We start from the raw sequence: 5,000 nt of genomic DNA, 5'->3' as shown, positions 1-5,000 counted from the left end.
ACTCCTCAATGGAATGCCCCAGAACAGAACTCGCGGCCGCCGAGGTGGCATGCCAACACCATACCGACCACGCCACCGAGGCGCTATTTATTTGCTAGATGAATGCTTGTCAAAGAGAAACACATTAGTATATATTTACTGATAAACGAAATAAAGCAACAGTCTATTATACTGGAACTTGAGGTGATCTGTTATTTGCATTTATTTTGTTTGCCAGATGAGTGCTTGTCAAAGGGGAACGCATTAGTATATATTAATCGATAAACGTAATAAAGCAACACTCTATCAATAAAGTAACTTGAGGTGATATTTTCTGTTATGTATACAAATTCGATGAGTACACGTTTGTAGCCATATTTCGAGAGTCATGGTAATGTAATGAATATAGAGTTTCACTTATTAACTGTACACTAGGGGGCTACAAACTACGTAACGCCTCTGTCTGTCTAACGCAGCATATTGTTTCTAGAAACGATCGTATATAACTATCATATCAATTGCCATATAACAGTCTCCATTATAAAGAAGTTATTAAAAAGACTGCATCAACAAGGAATTCGGCAAGATAAAATACTATAGAATTTGACTCTGAAATCCAGCCGAAGAATGGAACCATCCTATACAACTCTGATCTCCACGTAACTGTGACCTTCCTTTTACGTAATCAGATAGAGCCAGGGGGCCGGGGAGGGAACTTAGGTGCCCCTTCGATGGCATTAGGCCGCCCGTAATGAGGTTAGGGAATGCATTACAATCCCTTTAGTGATTTGTCCCACCAGAGGTGATCCATCCTACCCTTCCTCCTCCTCCCCCTCCTCCTCCTCCTCCGGTGAATCATCTTGGAGATTCTATGTTTCTTGGGAATGGTATTGAATTCGTATTCTCCAGAGGATATGATGTACTTCCATTGAACCGACGATAATTTTAGTGGAAGATACGTATGCGGTACGGTGTTTGTATGTAGCATAGTATTTCACTGTTAAAAGCTATGGATCATACAGAAAATTTTATCTCTCTCTCTCTCTCTCTCTCTCTCTCTCTCTCTCTCTCTCTCTCTCTCTCTCTCTCGTTCAGAGACATAATGCATATCGTATAATGAATGACGAAAGAAAAGCACTGCATGACCCCACAAGTGCATAGTTGAGTCCTCAAGAGAATATAGCAAGTATAACGGTATTCATTTTTCATTGATACCTTAGATTGTTTACTCAGTGATTATGAAACACCACCGAGGGCAGAGGTTATAAAATTCTTGGTCTAGGATAGTAGCGATGATATGTTAGCAAAGAGCTTCGAGTTCAGATTGTAAACAGTGACTTTTAGGTCTCAGCTGGGAGCTATCGAGAACATCGAGAACAATTTCATTTTGTGTAAGTGCAGAGCTCGATGGAGCTGGCCATCTGAGCCCTTTTATGACTAAATCTTCACAAAGGTGGCTAGACATATTTACGTACAGGCGTAGACTTAGACGAAATTGATGTATAGATGCGATGAGCGTATTTCCACCCAAGTATGTAGTATTCCATAGGCTTTATTTAACCGAGATACAAATTCAAACATATATTGCAATGAATAAAAAACTTATGAAAGGAACTTTAAAAGAATTTTAGTTTGTATTAACTATAGGGTTTAAGCTTTTATGTTTACAATAAGCAAACAGAAAGATTCAAGTTTCCGAATAGCTGAGAAGGTGCAAATTTAATTGAGTTTGTTTTTGCGCTTTCACTTTGTTTTTGTGCTTTCACTTTCTTTTACTTTGAACATGGAGAAAAGAAATCTGTAGGCACACACGAGATACATTTTTACCCATTGAAAAAGTTATGTAATATCGTGAAAAAACCTCATCCAAAGCTGAATATCATCTGAGTAGGCCTAATACGCGGTGTGAGGGCTGCGATAGGCTTATCGGGTGTCAACAGAAGCCATCATCAGAGGCCAGATTAATGGAGATTAATTGGCGATTTCCTTGAAGATGGCATTCCCTAGTGACTCACCAAATTGAAGGATTAACGCATAATGGGAAGACTACGGAAGGACAACCCTTGCTATACCATGAGATCCAGTCACTGATAATGCTAATATGGTAGTTCACTCATTTTATTAATTCAAGGTGTTGTGTTCCCATTCCTCTATTACATAATACACCCCACTCCTTTATTGCACAATATACCCCATTCCATTATTGCATGATATACCACATTCCTTTATCGCATAATATGCCACATTCCTTTACTACATGATTTACCCCATTCCTTTATTGCATGATATACCACATTCCTTTATTGCACAATATACCCCATTCCATTATTGCATGATATACCCCATTCCTTTATTGCTTGATATACCCCCATTCCTTTATTGCATAATATGCCCCATTCCTTTACTACAGGATTACCCCATTCCTTTATTGCATAATATACCCCATTCCTTTGTTGCATAATATACTCCATTCCTTTATTGCATAATATACTCCATTCATTTATTGCAAAATATACCTCATTCTTTATTGCATAATATACCCCATTCCTTTATTGCATAATATACCCCATTTCTAATTAGACCCTGGTCATTGCTCAGTGTCCGACATTAGATTTTTTTGCTGCATGGATGTCACTGAAACACAATCACGATGCAATATGGTTCAAATTACTACTATACATGTTTCTAAACCTTAACATACGATCATTCATTCCGAATATTAGTAAAAATATAAGTGATACTTTTTTACAATGAGAAATCCTACAGAACACGAAAACAGCATTGTGGACCTATCCATTTTTAGCGGAAAATTTTAAGAAAAATAAGAAAATTATCGTACCGTCAAAGTTTTGACTTTGACATCATCATGCAAACAATGATGAAACAAGAAAACGAAAACGGGAAAATATTTGGAAGCAAAGTGCTGAAATTCTGTGTAAAAAGAGAGAGAGAGAGAGAGAGAGAGAGAGAGAGAGAGAGAGAGAGAGAGAGAGACGTCCTTCTGGGAACCGACTTATATGTTATTCCTGATCGTCATTTGGATATCCTAGGGTAGGCTTCCGTCGGAGGGCCACCGGAACCCGATTGTCAAAGCGAAGATCTAATTTCGGTCTGAAAAAGGAGACTCCAGTTTGAATGGAAATCGCCTACTTTAACGGAGACATATATCAGCCTGGGAACGAACGATGGATTCACATGGTAATTTTCCTGCCATGGAGATTTCTACCCTTAACTGAAAATATATAATTTTTTTTTATGATTTTTACAGTTCGGTTGTTTTTGTTTTCAGTTTAGGAAACTGGAAAATGATATTTAGGAATATTTATTGCAGCTGGCAATCTAGGAAAATATCAGGTCACGGGAGCTTATCGGTGTTTGCTGTCGTATAAAGTTATCGATTAGATATTTTTTTTTAAATCTATTCTGTGTGCGAGAATTTCAATACTGCTTGTGCCATTTCAAATCACGCACAGACCATTGAACATAAGGTTCTTATTCTATGTGATATTTTTACATCAAAGGCTCGTTACCAAAAGGTGGAAACAGATTCATATGAAATATCTATTCGACCTTCGTTTGATGACGGTGATCCTCATAAATGAGAAAGGTATACTTGTGAACAGAAAAAAAAACTGTTGATATACTTGTATCCTAATTATCTCCACAACTTGATCCCATTCGTTCTAATTTTAACCTTGACAATTGAAAAGAATCTGGTTGTGGAAATTTTTTTTTATTTGTAATAAATAAAATTTTAAAATATTATACGACGTGTAAACTATACTCAAGGTAACTCACAAGGCAGGCAATAAAACTTTCTCTCTCTCTCTCTCTCTCTCTCTCTCTCTCTCTCTCTCTCTCTCTCTCTCTCTCTCTCTCTCTCTCAGTATGCTAAATATTAATCCAGGATCTACAAACTCAATAGTGTAAGTTCGACATTTTCATTTTCCTTTACTCTTTACTAACACGAACAACGAAATGTTATTTGTGCCTTCCTCACATGACATGACTATAGTAAATTCACTTTAACCGTGGATTTGATGTCTAGGCCAGTTCCTTACGACGCTCCTGATTGGCTGTTAATAAGCCAATCACAGGGCTGGAAATTCTCAGTCTCTCTCGAGAGTTCACATAGGCAGGATGTATGTTCCACTTCTCCTGAGGGATACATTAGGAAGACGTATCCCTCAAGAGAGAGACTGAGAGTTTCCAGCCCTGTGATTGGCTTATCAAAAGCCAATCAGGAGTGTCGTAAGGGACTGGCGTAGACATCAAATGCACGGTTGATGTGAATCTACTATAGAAATCTAAAGAAATCTTACGGAAGGGTCACATTGCCTATCAAATTAGCGTTCCTTGTCACACATCTTTCCATTTCAGCAAACACGAAAAAGTTTGTCCCAACTTGTTGTTTCGAAGAAAGGGTTTCCTTTGCCCACAAAACTCCGATTAAATAAAGGCCCCTTCAAAACCTGTAAAGGGAACGCAATCATGATTCTCAGAGGCATTAGCGGTGCAGTCACAACAATAAACAAATAAAAAAATGAGACGAAGAAATCGAGTTTTCTGTACATCGTATAATCCAAGCCACCGAAAATAGATATATATATTTCGCTGGCATACGTAAAATGCTGTACGAGCTGCCGCCCATGGAACTTTAACCACGATCCGGTGGTGGCCTTTAGTATACCGTCACCAGACGCATGATCGTGGCTAGTTTTAACCTTAAATAAAATAAAAACTACTGAGGCTAGAGGGCTGCAATTTAGTATGATTGATGATTGGATGGTGCATGAAAGGCGTAACAGGAGGAAAACCTCGCCCTTGCGGTATGAAAAAAAATTGTTAGAGAGGGAGGAAAGTCAGATGGAAAAAAAGAGAATATGAACGGAGGCATAGAAAAAGGACTGAAAGAGGTTGCAGCTAGGGGCCGAAGGGAAGCTGCCAAGACCCTTTAGTAATGCCTACAGTGCACCAAGTGAGGTACATTGACAGCACTAGCCCGCCTCCGGGGATGTATA

The sequence above is a fragment of the Macrobrachium nipponense genome, chromosome 22 (genome assembly GCF_015104395.2).
Source record: "Macrobrachium nipponense isolate FS-2020 chromosome 22, ASM1510439v2, whole genome shotgun sequence".
Lineage (NCBI taxonomy): Eukaryota > Metazoa > Arthropoda > Malacostraca > Decapoda > Palaemonidae > Macrobrachium > Macrobrachium nipponense.
Note: the sequence above shows the minus strand (reverse complement) of the source record.